The 19,306-nt window shown below is 44.0% G+C and overlaps 1 long non-coding RNA gene across 1 annotated transcript in view; it reads left to right on the forward strand.

The window, feature by feature from the left end:
* Window positions 1-9,119: 9,119 nt before the first annotated feature.
* LOC130596020 (uncharacterized) overlaps window positions 9,120-19,306 on the forward strand; it is a 72,744-nt gene continuing 62,557 nt past the window's right edge. The window contains exon 1 of the long non-coding RNA XR_008971440.1: window positions 9,120-9,257. This is a non-coding gene — a long non-coding RNA (uncharacterized LOC130596020). The remainder of the gene's footprint in view (window positions 9,258-19,306) is intronic.

Below are 19,306 nucleotides of genomic sequence, written 5' to 3' on the forward strand. Positions count from 1 at the left end.
TTTGTGCTAATGCACAACAGCGACAGAAGTTTAAACAGTTGATAGTAATTTCATGTCCAGAACTTGGGCAGCAGAAACAGCAGTTATCTTTGTAGAAAACCATATACTTGAATGCGTTTCACTGGGGCAGTGAGTGCAGATTAGCACTGCACCTTCCTGACATGATTTGTTCAGCCTCTTGGAAAATTTAAGAGAAGATAATTAATATTGCTTGATTACATTTTATAGGCCATGTCCCACTGACTTTGTTTCTTAGTTTTGGAACTTGATTTGTATTTATAACACAGCATCTATCCTGCTGCCTTAGCCCTTGGTAATTGAAATACGAACTACATACATGATAATAATAAATATTTACAGCTTATTGTCAATCCTATAATCAAACTGAGGTCAGCCAAAAAGTCCAATAGCTGTTTGTCTGCAAATGCCACCCTCCAGAAAAGCAGATTTAGCACACACACTTTGCCATATGACATAGGTATTGTTATTGAGAAGTTGTTGTTCTTTGAAAGGTACTGAAATTCTGTTAAATGTTATTAAAGAAGAGGCTATTTGGAGTGTTACATGTAATGCTCATTGAAGGAATGTGCTCTGTCATCAATAAGGATGTGGTGGGCAGCTGGTGTTGCCCAGGCTCTTAGGAACCATCCTTGGTAGTCTTACTGAAATTACAGCAGATGAGCAGCTACATCATTGCACAGCGGGCTCAGTGTCCGTTCACCAAACACAACCAGAGGAGACCGAGAGGAGGGGAAAAAAAGAAGTCAAAAGTTCTCAGTTCTTCATTCTTTCAGCCAAGAGCAATGGGGTGGGCAGCCCAGGAGATGCAGCCTTTCCCCCTTGAAAAGTACTGAGTTGAGATAAGCTTGTCACGTGGCTGGGCATAGGACATTAAAGATGAAGGGCTCATGCTGACAAGTTCAGGAGCTGGCATTCACACCTCCAGCTGATGCGTGCCCCTGGCATGCTGGGTTTACAGCCCAGCGGAGCTGCACATCTGCTGTCTTGACCCCTCTGTCCTCAACCAGCACGTGCTCTTCACCAGCACCTTGCACCAGCCTGAGACAGTTGCTCATGGCCAACTTGGGCTCTGCTGTAGCGAGGATGTCCGCAGATCCCTGTGGATGTACTTCACGTTGTTGCAGCCTTTTCTGCCCAGACTTGGCACCACGCAGGATAATGGGAAGGCAGTGACCCCTGGAGAGGTGGATCCTCCAATTGGCTAAGGAGCTGTGTGTAGCCACATGGCTCTGCATGCAGACAGCTCAGATCCTGTGTTGTTAGTTAGCTCTGGAGTGTGCTGGCCATTGGCATCCCTGTCCTGGCTCCTCCAGAGCTACCCAGCGTGTCTGCCTCAGCTGGTGTGCATGGAGCTAGCAAACATCCCAATTAGCCAGCCACAGTGCAGATGCTCATCCTCTGTCACACAGCAGACGCAAGTCTTGGGCAGATACTCGCTTGGGGATCAGAACATGTAAAATAGCCCACGAAAGAATGGTGATGTTGATGCCTAATTCTCAAAATAGCTCAAAATAACTCCTCTCTCCCCTGTTTCATCCTCCTGGTTAGGAAGTGAAATGAAGAATATGATTTTAAAACAAAGGAGCGAAGACATGTATGTGGGTTTTTCTTCATGCTTTGAATATTTATATTTTCGTTTTCTCTGATCCTAGGAACTATACTCACACGATCCATCTCAGGAGCTAACTTTTTAAAGAATGCATATACCAAATGTTAGATAACACGTTCACCAAAAGGGCTGTCAGTCATTGGGACAGGCTGCTCAGGGAAGTGGTGGAGTCACCATCCTTGGAGGTATATAAAAGCTATGGTATTTAAAACCTCATTCCACAGGATGAGCTTTCTGACTCAGTCGGGGAGACTGGCTTGACCATAGCAGGCTCCTCTAGCCTGAACCGTATAAAAAGTAAACTAGATTTTTTCTTAAGTGAGGCACAAGTGATTGCAGTAAATATTTTAGATTACTTTGGGATAATCTAAATGGGGAAGCAGTTCGAGAAGGGTTTTGGAGGCACTGGAGTGGTTGTTGGTGTTAACTGGTTCCCAAAAATACATAGTGTCAGGCTTGTGCACGGCAAAAGCATATATATACACACAGATGCTATTTTCAACAGAGAATATGTATTAAAGACTGCCAGTTTATTCTTGACTCATACCATATGCTCTAGTTTTCGCTCAGATGTGCGAGTAATTTGTCATGCCTGGAGTAGTATTTCAGGAATCAATCTTCTTAATTTTAGATCATAGAATCCCAGACTGGTTTGGGTTGGAAGGGACCTTAAAGCTCATCCAGTTCCAAGGCCCAGCTACAGGCAGGGACACCTTCCACTAGAGCAGGTTGCTCCAAGCCCCTGTGTCCAACCTGGCCTTGAACACTGCCAGGGATGGGGCAGCCACAGCTTCTCTGGGCACCCTGTGCCAGGGCCTCACCACCCTCACAGGGAAGAATTTCTTCCTAATGTCTCATCTCAATCTCCCCTCTGTCAGGTTAAAGCCATTCCCTCTTGTCCTGTCTATGCAGGCCCTTGCCAAAAGGCTCTCTACAGATTTCTTGTTGCCGCTTTAGTCACTATATAAGTGTGCTATAAGCTCTCCTTGGACTCTTCTCTTCCTACTCCTGGTTGTTCACTAGTTGCTATGGTCAACACGAAATACAAATGACTGCTTCCTTGGGATGTTGCAATGCCAAGGGAGAAGGTGCTTTCCCCACCCAGGGAAGCAGGCAAACCAAGGGCCGTCACAGGGTGTTCCATATGTATTACTTGCACTGACCTCAGGAAAAGAGGATAAAGGAAAGGCTGCAGCCCAGAGGAAAAGGAATCCAAGGGAAAGATTATTCTAAGTATTATACTTCTTTGTGCTGTATGTTGGAGACAAGGGCAGGGGCTGTCCCCCTCCAGCATGATGGGCATACATTGAGTCTGCTCGAGGTAGAAAGGACTTTGGGCTCATCCTACGTGCCCATAGGGGACAGAAATACTATTTTGTTTTCCAATTAAATCCTCAACTATATGCATTGTTGTACTTTATAAATGCTCTTGTTGCTCTGCTGCCCTCCTGTTCTTGAAGTAAAGGTCAGGTAATTACTTATGGAAACCACGTAAGGACAGACCAGGCGTTTAGGGGAAAGGGTGGTGAAGATGCAGTGTGTGTTCATCAGTTGCTAAATAGGCAAACAAGAAGGTGAAATACCACCTTTTAATAATGAAAAGGTTATGTTAAACTCTGATCAGAAATTGTTTTTATTTTCCTGTTGGCCAGCAGACATGAAGTAATGTCTGCACCTGAGTATTTTGCTTATTAAATTAACCTTTTCTTCCATAACTTGCCCCTTTGTCAGTTCACTGGAAAGGCAGAAGCCTTCCTCTGCTACTTCTGATGAGTTCTCCTCTAGTTTCTTTCCTTCTTATTTGAATTTTTCTTACATCCAAGCTCTCTTTTCCAGAAACACTGTCCCGACACCTTTTGCTGGTTCTCTTGTTCCCCTTCTTCTCTCTCCCATTGAATGCTGCTGGCAGAAAGCCCAGAGATTCCTTTAATGCATTTCAGCCTGCTTAAAGTTTAGTCCATTCTATGTTCTTTGTTATTGTATAGCACTTATAACATCTAAAGAAACAGAAAGCTCCTTTGTAGGCAAGTTTAAAGCAAGTCTCCCTTTTCAGATGACCCTTTTTTTCTTCCTGCAGTTAAATTTAAATCAACTTCCTAAAATTTTTCCGGTACATATAGGAAGAACTTGATGATAAAATTTCTTTGGTATATGCTCCTTGAAATATATTCATTTTCAAAGTGCTAAAAAGGCTTGGCCTAAGATTCCTGATTAGGTTTAAGCCCTCAGGTTATTAAAGGTGCAGTGTTACTGTGGCTGACCACAACCCTTTTGTACTGGCAGAGGGATGTGAAGTGTTTGACTCTAAATGGGAATTGGAACTGGACATGTTGATCTCTAGCAAGAGACTTCAGAGACGGTAGTGAGAAATGAGACTTCTCTGGGGAGAAGTCAGAGGTGCGAGTGGAAGAAGTCCATGAGGAGACTGCAGTCTTTTGAAGCTTTGCTAACTCTGCTGTCAGGACTCTCTGACCGTATTTGAAACCAAACTGTCAAGCTTGCGTTAGGACGTTCAACTCCAGAATATTAAAGCTTTTTTCCTGAGCGGATGCACCTTTACAGACGTGTTTGTGAATTTTTAGCATGCTGTGTATCTGTTGCCCAATTATTTAGCAACCGAAGATGCAATGAGAACATCTGGCATTATATATCGTAAGACCAAGAGAGAAAATGTTCCCTTGGAATTGTTTCTTAATTTCACCTTGAAGCATTCAAGCTAACATGATTTACAATCTGTACAAACTGTAATTAAGAGTCTTAGCAGGTTTTAATACACCAGGAGAAGTTAAATTAAAATAACTAACAATAATAGATCATAGAATCCCAGAACCGCCTTGGGTTGGTAGGGACCATCCAGTTCACATCCCGTGCCATGTGCTGGGACACCTTCCACTAGAGCAGGTTGCTCCAAGCCCTGTCCAACCTGGCCTTGAACACTGCCAGGGATGGGGCAGCCACAGCTTCTCTGGGCACCCTGTGCCAGGGCCTCACCACCCTCACAGGGAAGAATTTCTTCCTAATGTCTCATCTCAATCTCCCCTCTGCCAGGTTAAAGCCATTCCCCCTTGTCCTGTCCCTACAGGCCCTTGTCAAAAGCCCCTCTGCAGGTTTCTTTAGGCCCCCTTTAAGGTATTGGAAGACTTAGATACATAAAGTCAGGTGAAATAGCACTAGCAATATTATTGAATGGATTAATTTATCTTTCTTGCTTTGTTGTTTGACCTACACTGCTACCCCCATACGGCAACAGAAAAATGAGGGAAATTTCCTTGGGATGTTCCTTCCTTCCTAGCTACCCAAAGCTGGTCTGAGATTTGCCTCACATGTGAGGGATGCACGCCAGTCATGCACCAAAGAGCATTCCTCATTTGCAGTTCTGATCTGTCATTCTGGGTGTGTTGTTACCTTATTCAGTGATGATCTCTTCTACCCCTTGTTCTTTAAAGCAAGATGATAGCTAATAAGCAAAGTAAGATGCCTCATCAGTGGAGAACTGGGGAGGTGGGGAGGATATGAAGTTAACGTTGTTTCTAAATCCCGCAGGTTGTCTGATGCTCCAAAATGTGCAGTTGTGGTTGTTATCTTAACGGCAGTATTATAATTATTACAGATATATTAGGGACAACATAAGGCAGAAGACTCTGCAGGAAGAGAGTCTCAAGACAAAATGGGGCTGCCATGATGTGCAGCCAAGTAAAACATGTCTCAGAAACCGAATATAACGCCTGTCTTTGGGAGTGACATCTACTCTTGCCATAACATCTCCAGTGAGTGACTCTAAAGCTTCCCCCCTGTTCCCTAATTGCCTTTACACTGCTGATGGCAGGAGCAGTTTCATTTCAAGTTTGAATTGGTGCGGTTTTGTTTAGATTCCAGCCACGTGGTTTTGCTGGTTCTTGGTGAGATGAAGAAGTCCCTTGCCATCAGATCCTGTTTCCGTCTGTAATTACGCATACACAATGATTGAGTCACCTCTCACCCTCCTTTTCAACAAGCTGCATAAATTGAACTTCACTTTGTAAGACTGCATTGAAGGAAATCCCCAGAAACGTTTTTGTTTGACACATTTAACAATGTCAGGGCAGACAGAAGCTGCTCGGGTTGTCATTGATAGATTTTCTTCTGTATGTTCTTCCCAGGTAGTGTGTTTGTACACACATTTGGAGAGATACTTCAGCAGCATCTCCCTCAAGGTGTTTAAATACACCTTAAGATGCCTGCACTGAGCATGTTCTGGTGGAATAGAGCTGGACCTGTCCTGTGATTATGGCTTCAGCAGCTGGTCATCCAAACTGGAACCAGAAAGTCTTCCCTGTGGCTTCTGTGGAACTTTCTGAGCAAGGAGAAGCTGCTGGATGTACCATGGAAGGAAGGAGCAGGCAGGTAAATGTCTGTGGCACAGATCCTGCTGATTGTCCATGTGGATAATGATGGAATTTAGTTTTGATTTCTTATGAAAATCTTGAGAGTTACATGCACACAAATGTATTAAAAATACTTGGGGATGAAGGAAGGGAGAGAGTAAGATGGTAAAATCAAATATTGAAGGTACTGGCAAGAGGCAGACCCTGTTTACCTAAGTCCTCTTTAGTTTCTCTGAAGAAGGCAGGTCTCTCTTTCATCTAGGTTTTCTTTGGAGCTCAGTTCTCCTCCTCTAGCTGCCTGGGGTTTGACCATGGTGTATTGTTCCGAGCTTTCTTGCCCTGTTATTAGAAAAACAACAATAGCAGATCCAGGCAGCAGCACAGCAGACACTAAGCAACATGAACAAAACACCCTACTGTAGACCACCAAACCCAATCTGCATGCATGCGGGTGTAGGCAGCAGGTAGGAATAAAATTTCTCATCAAATGTCACAAGGAATAATGTCAAAGAATAATTTGGAGCTGGACCAGGTTTCTGAATTGAAGCAGTCTTCACTTTTTCTCTTTGCTGTCTCCAGTGTCTTCACTGTGATCACTCTCAACCCAGGCAGCTCTCACTTACCCATGAGCAGACAGTAGACTTCGTGAGAACGAGATGCTCTGCAGAAGTCCTGTGCCTGCCAGCAGAGCATTTAAAACTAATGAGAGTGTTATTACTGTCTCAGTCATAAAAAAGATACGGCTTGTTAGCTGTTAAAATTGCATACTACAAAATTTAAATGAGCCCATATAGTTGGGGTGTTGCTGAAAGGCAGGGGCTGTTCTGTGTGTAATCCCTCCTTGTACCAGGGCTTGGTTCAGCTCTGCTAAATTCACCACGAGTCTTCCCTGTACCAGCTGGGCCCAAAAGGGAAAGAAGAAATCCAACGGATGTAACCTGCCCTCCTTAATCACTGGCTGCCCTGTAAACTGAGCTCAAATGAAGTCTGAAGGAGTTGGTCTATCCTTTCAGAGCAGATGCTGCAATGCTCATATGAAGAGCTATGGTCCGGGAGGCAGATGGTCACTGACGCTCCAGCATCAATCTGTGCTGGGGCACCTTCAGACATCAGAGCTTCTCACTGTCTCCTTTGAAGAGCTGGTGGGGTCAAAAGAGAAAGATTTCTTGAGGCAGAAGAAAGGACTAGCTGTGTTTGTACAAGAATGAAGTAAAAGCACAGACCAGGGAATCCAATACTATGTTGGGTCCATAATAATCCTCATAAAGACAGGCTGACACGGCCCTTACCTGTGGTGTTCAAACTGCAGTGGGCAAAGTGAAGTGAGGTTTCATAGGAGAACTATGTGCAGGTAAGGACTTAAGCAAGGAACCTATCCAGTTCTGTGGAGGGGCTCTGCTCAAGCCTTCAAACACTGCAGTGGGTTTGCCATGCAGAAAGGTGCCTTCTGAAGAGCATGAGTGAAATCTCAACCCTGCTAAAATCCAGGGAGGTTTTGCCACTCATAATAGGATCTCGGAGTTCATTCCAGGTTTCTCCACAGCAGGAATACTGCCTTTCTACACGGGAATACAACAACGGAGAGCTCACAGCTCAAATGGCTTTTGTACAACAGTGGTTATGAAACAGAGGACAGGATCAGCAGCATTCAGGTAACTGGAATGAGCTCTCTTAATGCTAGAGGCAGTGAGGAGCTCAGCATTGCTCCTTACTGGGGCAGACAGAATAACAGTGTTCACAGAAAAAACTAGCACCTTCTCAGACAGGAGGGCAAAAGGCTAAGGAGAGTGGCTGTGCATCGCTTTCACCCTCCCCACCTCTCTGCCCCACAAAACCTGAAATGGCTTTGAGTTCCTGCTGTTTTTCTTGACTGCCAGGTTAATATTTTTCTGCCTCTTTCTTGACCTTTTGTATTGTCAGAGAAGGAAGATGCACTTTTCTGAATGAGGGTGAAACTGCCCTGACCTGGAGCATGCACAAAACCTACGCCAAGTGTTTGGAAAACAGAGGGCAGCTGTGCTGTGCCTGCGTAGCAGAGAGCATATCAGAGCATTTGGCCTAGGGGAACATGTCTGATGGGGAAATAATTTCTCCCTTCTTTTCTCTGTTCAGACAGCTTTGGTGTGAAGGATCACTCCTGCATACCTAGGAGGGTAATCTGTCTTCTAGGGTCTGAGCTAAACATGGGCAGGACCCTATTGGTTTCCGTGGGAGCTGGATGGCTCATAAAGGCACCTTTTTTAGACATGATTTGGTACTCTCAGCTCTGGTCAGTGCTTTCAAATACTTGAATTTCATTAAGTTAATAGTGTGTTCAAAGATAAGATGGTCTTTACTAGTTCTGCCCTCATCTCCGGCTGCACAATCTTGAACAAAGCATGCAGGTCAGAACCTCCTATTTTGTATTTGTTGGTCCATTTTCAGGTAACATTGGTGAATTGTTTGACTTCCCAAGGTGTCCAACACCCTCAGGGTAAGATTCCCATATTAAAAAACCATGAGAGTACACCTTTGCTCAGCAGACACTGAGTTTGAAGGGCTGTCCTACATGCTCCATGCTGTACACATCCTAAGGGTATAGAGGTAAATGAAGACATGCAAAGCCAGAGCATCCTTTGCAAAGGGAGTGTGGTGACACTCCCTGCTTGGCACACAGGGATGGTGAGTGTTTCAGATGGGGGGACCCTGTTAGGGGCTGAGGTACCACACTGCAATGTGCTTGTAACAGTTTTCCAATACCTACAGGGGGCTGACTAGAAACCTGGAGAAGGGCTTTTGACGAGGACTTGTAGGGACAGGACAAGGGGGAATGGCTTTAACCTGACAGAGGGGAGATTGAGATGAAACATTAGGAAGAAATTCTTCCCTGTGGGAAGAGTCCCCATCTTCTGAAGACTTGTAGTTAGTTTTTAACTCTGTTGGGTCACAAGGAGACTGTTACAGCTCTCCCCTCAGCTGTGTGAGGATGGTATTTCACACCTCTCATCTATAAGCAGAGCAAAGACTCTCCCAGCTGTCTCACATCACTCATCAGTGAAGTGGGCACTAATTAGATAAACACATGCAGCTGTGGCAGCTCTTATTGCCATGCACCTGCAAGCATCACGTCTGGTAGTTGCTGTGGTTGCTCTTGCTAGAAGGTGGGAGAAGTTCTTCTGGTCTGCGTAAGCTGTCCCATAACTGGGAACCTCTATACCTTGGTTTTCTGTGGGTGAAGGGTGTTGTGAGCTCAGGAGGTGCCCCTGCAAGCAGTGGAGTAAAAGGTAAGCTCTCTTCTTAGTGAATAGCTGCTGCAAAAGACAATGTGTTACAGGGTGCTTGGAGGGAGAAGCTGGAGGAAAGCTTCTGTGTTTGAAGTCAATGCTAAAGCTCGATTTAAGTGGTGCATCTGCTTCATTGGGCACTAAAACTGCTCTGACCTTTTCCTCTGTGTTCTGTTTGGGTAACTGTGGACAGATGAGAGTTGCATTGATGAGCCGGTTCCTGAAGCATGAGCTGCCCTAAGTTGCAATAGACGCTGTGTCTATAAACGTGTCTGTGGGCTTGGCAACTTTGCTGGGTTCAAGGTTAATGTCAGCTATGTAACACTCACATGAGCTTACTCAGTCTTGTAGGGAAAGCCCCTTGAAAATGGCTGTATTTTAAACGTGGTTGTACAGCATCTGTGGTTATGGCCCTGTGGGTATAGCTGCTCCAGAATATGTGTGTAGTTTTGGCTGTGTAGTGCTGTCTCAGGAAGAACTGCAGCATGTGTGGTTGGTTAGAAAATTCAGCAAATTTTATAAGTTATCTTATTAAGCTGCAACTCGGGATAAGGATGTGATTCTCTGAGTTGCTATGCTGACTCCTCTTTCTGGAGGTCTGATACAACGTCCTCTGCTCTCTTAGATAAGGAGGCAGCTGTAGGCAAACCTGTGCAGGTGACAAACATGGCATTCCTTGTTTTAGGTGGACATAGGGAGATAAAAGAGATGAAGTAAAACTAACATTCAATTTCTGTTCTTCTGGTGAAAATCCACCTGTGTGTAAATGGTTACTACACAGTCCACGTGCAACTCACAGCCCCGTATACCCCTGTATCTTGGCAGTGAGGACGCAGGTATGCTATGGCTGAGGGTGATATGTCCTGTGCTCCAGAAAGCTGGAGTAATGGTTCCAGAGTTTGCCTGCAAAGCCATGTGGAATAACTGCTTCAATGGCATTTCTGAGTACAAGCTTAGAGGGGAGGAAGGATGGTGAAATATTTGTAGGGCTGATGGTTAAAGCCAATGGTGCAAGCTCTGCTGCCGGAGGGCTGTAGGCAGTTACTGGAGAATGGTAGCAGGTTCTTGCTATTATTAATCCTTTAGGATCTGGTGAAGTGCCAGTACAGGTGTTGGCAGCTTGTCTGGAGTGATTAATGGGCTTTATACTCTTTACCCTTGGAATTTCACCAAACTTGCATGAAATTAGTACCATGTGGGTTACGCACGGTAGAAAAAGAACAGTGTTCCTTAGTGATGGGAATGAGAAAGGAGAGGAAATGAAGCACCAACAAACTGGAAGGTATTTTTAACAGACAAATAAGGAATTTTGGAAATTCAAACTTTTCGGGGAGGGGAAATTATCTCCTTTTACCAAGAAAAACCAAACCTGAAACCAGAGTGACCCTCCTGGCCTACTGCATGGACCAATCCTAATCAGACAGATCCTTTACAGGTGCCTTCCCACTGATGTCATCAAGGAAAAGCCTGCAGCTTCTTGCAGCCTGGGAGAGCACATCATTCCCCATGTTCAAAAGAGTCTCAGCCAGGCCCAGTGGGGATTTAGCTTTCAGCACATGCTTAACATCCCTTTGAGGCTTTGTGTGCATGAGTGCAGGTACTGCTGGGGTTTTAGCTTCTGCTGCAATGGATGCTGGAGTGCCTGGCTGCATGGGTGTGTTTGAACTGTGGCTTAGGGAAAGAGCATGTTTGATATAATGCAATATCCTGATTGATGAAAGGAGGGATATAATATTTATCTGGGTATCACTGGAGTCGGGTTATTCTCTGTGCATCCTTAAATCCTTGGATGAACCTTTGCAAGACTTTGGGTAAAAAGACCCCTGTGCTCAGGCTGTGAGAGCGCTGCCATGTGAGGACAATTATCCATAGAATCTATTTATGTTAGGGAGCTCATATGGTGCATTTAGAAAAGTAACAGACCCCAAAGTTATGCAGCACGGCAGTCCTAAGGTAAGCAGGCAGTCTAGACACCTCCAGCAGTTCCATAAGGATGCATTGAGGGCTCATTAATATTTCACAGAGCAATGAGATGTTGTATATTAAAGTATTAAAATATAATGTTAGTCATTTAGTTGCCTTGAAGTGGAAAACAAACTGCAAGAAGACATCTCATAGGGAAAAAACCATCAGGGTAGACTTGCAACTTACATGTGAGGCTTTGTTGGTATAAAAAGGGTGCTAGGTATGAAAAGGGAAGTGATTTTCTAGTTTTCTAGCCATATATATTTAAACTATATATTGTACCCTGGGATACACCCACCGCAACTTATTCATGTGCATTCACAGGAGTAATGACAGCTGTGTTCAGAGGTTCCTGAAGGCAGGATTACAGGCTGTTGGCTCTGTGAGTACACGTAGCTGCTCAGCAGCTGAAAATGAAGATGCTTTATGAGGATGCTGATATTCCAACTGCTGAGTAGTAACTGAAGCCAGTGGGGTTACTCCTGTGAATGACTGTTCCCTGGGTGAAGCCTCAGGCAGGGAAGGCTGAATGGTTTGTCCTTTATAAGACACAAGCTGTAGCATAAACCAAGCTTCATCCCAAGTGCAGGGCACCTCTTCAGGCTACTGTGGTGAAAACATGCCTTGTTTGGAATGAAATACCTTAAGCTGCTGTGGCCTCTTCCTCTCCACGTGGCAGAGAAAGTGATGGAGGAAAACAGAGGGCTCCTTCCTTATTTTTGCTTTACTGGTGATTCACAGTTGAGGTTTGTCAAGAAAGACTAAGGGAAAAGCAGTAAAACTAATTGGTATCTGTGGCGCTCGCTTTGTTCTGAAATTAGAGCTCCAATTTAAAGCCAAGGGGGTTAGACTTAAACTACTGGATTTGAAAATAATGTTTTCTTTTGTCCTAGGCCTATAAATAAGAGAGGAGCCTTTGCTGTATATTGTTATTAAATGTGAGATCCCATCCCTGGAATCTCCAGGGGACTCAAAGTCCAGGTCTGATTTGTGCAGTATTGACCCATATCTGATACCAATTTCTGTCACTTGCTCGTTTTCCTCAGTAGTCATGGGGAGAGTAATGCAATATTCAACACTTCACTATGTGTTTGACAGCCTAGGGGGTTTACATTTCTAGGGTTGTTTCTAAACATTGATTCAGTTCAAAACCATCAAGGGCTGCTCCCTCCATCATCTATACCTAGTGACACACGTGTGAGTGCCACTCATAGAATAGTTAGGGTTGGAAAGGACCTTAAGATCATCCAGCTCCAACCCCCCTGCCATGGGCAGGGACACCTCACACTAAACCATTTCCCCCAAGGCTCTGTCCAGCCTGGCCTTGAGCACCACCAGGGATGGAGCATTCACAACTTCCTTGGGCAACCCATTCCAGTGCCTCATCATGCTTACAGTAAAGATCTTCTCCCTTATATTCAATCTAAACTTCCCCTGTTTAAGTTTTAACGCAGTACCCCTTGTCCTATCGCTACAGTCCCTAATGAAGAGTCCGTCCCCCAGCATCCTTATAGGCCTCCTAAAATCAATGCCTTTTCAAACTTTGCCTCACCAACAAGTGAACCCCACACCTGTGGGGCACTGCTGCTACTCTGGGCCAGCAGCAAGTCCTCCTGCCAGCCCACAGCTGGATCCTGCACAAACAGTTATCCCCATCACCAGGAAATTGTCAGCTGAGGGCCACTGTTTTCATTTGATTTGTAGACACCGAATTGCCTGCTTTATGCAGAGGTCTGGGCAGACTTGTCCTTTATTTGCTGCTCAATGTTATGTTTGTTTCTCAGTCAAATGAATTTTTGTAAGTGCGGTAAGGACAGTTGAAGGCTTTAAAGCTGTGATGTTTGGAGGAATGTGGTGCTTAGCTTCATCTCCAAATACCATCTATATATATTTGAAAAGCCAGACATCTAGGAAGAGTTTCATATATGGAAGTTACACTTACCTCTACTTTAAAAAAGCCCCAGCACCACCAGAGAGCAGAGGTAAAAAGCAGTCTCTCTTTCTGGCTTTAAAAATGCACACTCTGCAAGCAGTTGAGAATAGCAGCCTCTTCAATAGGTGTCTTCTCCGTAGGTTCTGAAACACTGTATGGAAATAGTTCAATGTCATCAACTTAGCAGTCTTACAGTACCTAAATCTGGAGAGGGGCTTTTGATAAGTGCCTGTAGGGACAGGACAAGGGGGAATGGCTTTAACCTGACAGAGGGGAGATTGAAATGAGACATTAAGAAGAAATTCTTCCCTGTGAGAGTGCTGAGGCCCTGGCACAGGGTGCCCAGAGAAGCTGTGGCTGCCCCATCCCTGGCAGTGTTCAAGGCCAGGTTGGACACAGGGGCTTGGAGCAACCTGGTCTAGTGGAAGGTGTCCCTGGTCATGGCAGGGATTGGAACTGGATGAGCTTTAAGGTCTCTTCCAACCCAAACCAGCCTGTGGTAAATTTTTGTCTTTAGGTATTCAAGCTGAGGTGGTGCAATGTCTTCATCTGCTGGTTGCAGGTGTTGCTGGCTGCAGGGTAAAAGATATGGTGACTGCAGCTATGGGTCACTTTGCCATAGGAAGAGAAGTAGCCTGTACACCAGGCCCTGCAAACAAGAGCCTTCATTGTTAGTAAATAATTTTGATTTATGTTAGTTCCACATGAAAATAAAACCCCCTTAATAGATAGAAATGATGGAATCGCTTAACCTTGGTTCACTTCCAGCTTCACTGAGGAATGGCTACACTGAGGTCTTACAGGTTACATGTGTGTGAAATTAGATTAACACAGTGGTGAGTAGGTCCTTAAAATAAGTAATTGGAGGGGGGAGGGAGGGAGGGAGGGACAACAACAGAGGTTATCTTAGCTTTTGGCAATGAGTTCCTTTGAAATAATGGAAGCATTTCTATTATTTTATTATTTTAGCTCTTGTGAAGTGCTTTTCATCAGTGTTTCAGGGTAAAAGTGTTCTGCAAAGCGCTTACACAGATAACTAATATCGATTACAATCAAAGTCTCTCATCTGAAGTTGATTTAAGGCATGACAAGAGGCTGTTACTATGTGCTTGATACACACTTTCAATAGCTAACATTGGCCTGTAGCTGTTTAAAATATTTAATCTTATAAACAGAGTGCATAAATGCTTTATATGAGCAATGGCCACATTTTAGATAACTCGGTGATATTAATTCATTGTTGTCTGCAGTTTGTAATAACAGACAAGGCGGCGTTGGATTTAATATACATGCAACTTGAGTAAACATTGTTTGTATGTATGGAAGTATTGGTATAGTTTAAATTTCATCTTCTGAATTAATACCATGCATGGGTGTGCGTGTAAAGCCCAGTGTAGGTTGTGTTTAAAACTCCTAGGTAGGCAAATGAGGTTTCGACGTTTAATTCTATAGAAGATGCCCCTCCAACATAATTAAATCTGTTCTCTCTTACTTGCAGAAAAATGAATATTTCATGGAGCTTAGGCATAATCAGGTTATGTGCTTTCTGAAATTCTCAGATGATGTGCAAAGGTTAATCTTTATATTATAAAAAGAAAAGCCTGGATGGTTGTATCTCCAACCTGGGTTGCCTAGGATACCATGTTAAAGGGGACGAAAGGTTCAGGGTATGTATGCATCCTCTTTACACAGAGTCTAACACATCCCAATATGTGTTTAATCCAATAGATGTATAGATTTTTATGTCTGAATAACTCATTATTTTCTCTTGAAAACCAAGACATACAGTGAGGAGGAAGGGATGGGGCTAAAAGGGGAAAGGCAAGTGATGGGAATTGGAACTGAACCACTGAGAAATGGCAAACGCCCAAGAAGGCAGAAGGAGAAGGAAAGAGAAAATGATGAGGCTGGGAGGAGGAGCAGATGCCTGGTAGCTTTAGAGAAACCTGATGTGGATAAAGAGGAATTAAACTGATCAGTTGGTTGTGTACATGTAGCAAACAGGAACTGCAAGGGCTGACAGCCCTTTTTTTACCACCTCACTGTGTTACAGCAGTATAAAATCCTAGAATCCCAGGTTGGAAGAGACCTCGAGGATCTTCTGGTCCATCCTTTCTGAGGCAAAGCATGACCTCGCATGACCCAGCACCCTGTCCACTGAATCTTAAAAGTGCTCAGTGCTGGGATATCCACCACTTCTCTGGGGAGATTGTTCCAATGGCTGATTGTTCTCATTGTGGAAAATTTTCCTCTTGTGTCCAGTCAGAATCTCTCCGGGAGTAACTTGCGCCCATCACCCCGCTCTTTTCCATGTGATTCCTTGTAAAAAGGGTGTCTCTGTCGTCTTTGTAGCCACCCTTTAAATACAGGAACATGGTGATAAGGTCTTCCCTGAGCCTTCTTTTTGCTAGGCTGAACAGAGCTCAGAGCTGGTTTTGCACTTGATATATTTGCTCAAGTCAGCTGAGCTCCACACTGAGCTTATTGGAAACCGGTGTCTTAAACTCCTTTTCTAACTGGAGAATTTCCTGGGTGTATGTATGGCTAAGAAAGGGTTGAGAAAGGGAAAATGCCTGTGTTGCATTTTGGTGACTTGATTATTTCTCATTTCTTATGTCTCTGGAACTACTTTTGGGTCACCTAAGCCGTTCTGTTCCCTCTCAGTCTGACAAGTCTTTTTATAACGAGGCCAGATTCTTGAGCATGCATTGCTATTTGGAGTAAAGCTCAATTCTTGTCGCCCTGAGAAGCAGGGTTGTGCAAATGCTCAGTGTAATGCTGGCATCTGGAGAAGAGAGAAGCATTAAATATATTTGCCATGGGCTGTGGTGTTTTCCCCTGCTTACTGGATGGGTGCTTCATATCGGGCAAATACAGAGCGCTTCCTTCTGGCACAATACCACTGCACCTACCAAAACCACTGCCTGGGTTTTGCACGTTGTAGATTTATAGCAATGTGGTGGTTGGGGTTTTGCTGGGTTTTTTGGGGGGTGGTGGTGTTTGGTTTTGTGCTTTCCTATGACTAACTGGATCTTGCTGCTGGCACAGCTCAGTGGCTGTAAGAAGTAAGGCATATAAGGTGCTAGCCTGTCGAGCATCCCATGTTATTGCAAGAAATCATTTACTGCTTTGCATCTGTGCTGTCACTGCTTTCTGCAGCAGAAGCGAAACCATAGGGAAAGCTGGAGATCAAAACCTTATTTCCCATTACCTATTTGCTGAATAACATTAGCCTGATATCTTGCACGAGCAGGTGAAGTTACCTCAAATGAAAACGCCATGTAATTCTTTCATACAGGCATATGAGAGAGTTCTGACTGTAGAAAGAATTGAAAGGTTCCCTGCAGTAGCTTAGCCTTGCTGTCAGTAGACCTGTAATACAAATGAGCCCACAGTCAGGGAACAGCTCTTCAGTTTCTTGCAGCAGAGCAATGTTAAATTTCTCTTTTGTATCAGATTTTTCTGACTGGCAGGAACTAAATTTCTTTGCTTAGGAAACAAACGCATCTCCACTGTGGAATTAGATTATAAGGGTCTGAGATGAAAACACCTCTGAAGGTTGAATTAAGTCAATAAGCTTCCCAGCTGGATTTTCCCCTTTCAATCCTGTTTCTTAGGTGCATCACAAATACCCCTTTGGCTGTTGTGATGGGATGGAGTAGGTTGACAGGGAGGAAAGTGAAGAATATTCATATTGCAAAGCCGAGCTTGCTAAAGGGAGGAAGCTTTGTCTTCACAGCCCTCGCATGTGTCATGAGATGTTCTTTTACTAGTCACAGTCTAATGCAAAAGTTTGTGTATTGTTTGTTCAATATAGTTGTTGATATTCCTTTTGAAAATAGTTGTTGATAGTTGTTAATATTCCTTTTTGTTTTCCTCAGTTGTGGTTCAGCAGAGGAATCTTTCTGTGGTGCATGCCCATGCCCTGTCAAAAATCAGTTTTCCTGGTATCCCAAGATGCTGCAAAGAGTTGCACAGACATTATTTTGCGTGTCTTTTGTGTGACAACACAGTCCTGTTTTGCAGCCAGGAGACTTATGGGCTGTCGGTATTCACTAGGTTAAAGTGCTGAGCTTTAGGTGTTGGGTGTTATCAGTTAGAAATGATGCTGGAAGTGTAGCAATCTAGCAGGTGTGGGTGTTTGACCATTCCTCTGCCATGTGGGCACCTCGGCAGGGCTCAGATCATCTACTCCCCTATTCATTAACCAGTTCCCAAGTTTGGTTAGCAAGAGATAACAGAGCAACTCCTTAGCTATGCAGGAGCTCTGTTGAAAAAGAGATACTGATGTAGTAAGAATTTGGTGTGATGCATATGCAGTGAGGGGTTTTGTCATCTCTTGATGCTGGATCTACACTCAGATGTTCATTAAAATCAAGACTTTTGATCTGGAGAGAATTTCCAAAATAACAACAAATAAAGGAAAAACCTGTGCAGGGTCAGGAGGCCCTTGTGGTCCTGTTGTAACTGAAGAGATGTTTGAACAATGAATAATGGTAACGGGGATATTGAATGCTCACTCTATTTGACTCAATGATAGGAAGACAAAATACACTCCCTTCCTGCCAGTAGGCTTCTTATCAATTTATTCCCAGCAAAAGAAAGTAGAGACTTGGTGGGCCTAAATTCAGCTGTAGTCTTTGGAAGGGAGGGTTTCCAAACTGTTAGACTCTTACATTATGACCTTTGAGCAGGACATATTTGGTAGATCCTGTGGCAATAAAAATAGCTTTTTGTTCTCTAGTTGTAAAGAATTCCCAATGTAATTCACTTAAAAGCATTCATTAAATAACAAGATTAATTTCTTGACTTATCATACAATGTCTTGATCTAATATATCAAGGTTGTTTGAAAAGAAACCAAAACAACAAACCACCCAAACACTTGACTCTGAGAAATTAGAAGGGCACAGATGGTGTCGTGGTTTAAACCCAGTCAGCCATAAATCAGCCAGGCAGTCTCTCTCTCATTCTGCAGCTTTTCTTCCCTCTGCTCCTGGAGGGATGGGAAGGAGAATCAAAAGAATGTAACTCCCATGGGTTGAGATAAGAGCAGTCCAGTAACTAAGGTATAACACAAATCACTACTGCTACCACCAGTAATAATAATGGTAAAGGAAATAACAAGGGAAGAGAATACAATACCACCTGCTGACCAGTAATACCCAGCCCAACAGAGCACCCACCGATACCTAGTCCAACCCCGCAGTGCCCTAACCCTTCCAGTAACTCTCAGTTACATCCTGGGCATGATGTGCTGTGGTACGGAATACCTCTTTGGTCAGTTTGGGTCAGGTGTCCTGCCTCTGCTTCCTCCCAGCTTCCCCTCCTCCCTGGCAGAGCACGAGGCTCAGAAAGTCCTTGGTCAAACTAAACATTACTGAGCAGCAACTAAAAACATCGGTGTTATCAGCACTGTTCCCAGGCTGAAAGTCAAAAACACAGCAAGGCACCAGCTACTGAGAAGGAGAAAAATGACTGCTACTGCTGAACCCAGGACAGATGGAGACACTAAAGTAGCTTCAACCTGAACAAACTTCATTAAGTATTTCCTCCTCTGTATCTAGGAGAGTTGGATGTAAAACCCTGAGATAACTTTCTGTGCTCACAACCAAGGGAAGCAGACATTAAATTGGCATGTTATTTGTTTGCATTATCTCTGGTCTCTGAAGCAATTACTTCTGCATATGTTAGCAGGCCTGGAAGTCTTTCAGCTTGCGTGTTTACAGGATGGGAGACAATAGCTGCAAGGTCTGATCCTCAAAGAGCTGAATTAGTTACAAAGCTGACAGGATCAGGCCTCTGCTGATGTCTATAGTGAACACACCAGTTGGGGGGGTGGGGGTGGTTAATCATTAAAAGCTACTTTACTTCCAATCATGGCCCTTTCACTTCTTTCTTCTGGCAGTAAGGCTTGTGCATAAGTGTTGTCTATTGTAGCCTCTAGGAATTTGGTGTTGATTTCATGTGGGTAGTGTCGCTGCCTAGGCTGCTAATGCTTCCTTATAACTGCAGTGACATTTCCCCCTTTGGTCCAGAGGTTGTTCTGGCTATTTTCTTTGCACAAGAAAATTTTTGTAAGTGGCTGATAACAAAGTACATAGACATCTAAGCACGCAAATGAAGAGTGATCCAGAAGCTCTCCTCCTGCC

Source organism: Pezoporus wallicus, unplaced genomic scaffold (assembly GCF_028554395.1).
Source record: "Pezoporus wallicus isolate ANWC-B61680 ecotype Strahan unplaced genomic scaffold, APGP_CSIRO_Pwel_v1 contig_7553, whole genome shotgun sequence".
NCBI classification, from domain to species: domain Eukaryota; kingdom Metazoa; phylum Chordata; class Aves; order Psittaciformes; family Psittacidae; genus Pezoporus; species Pezoporus wallicus.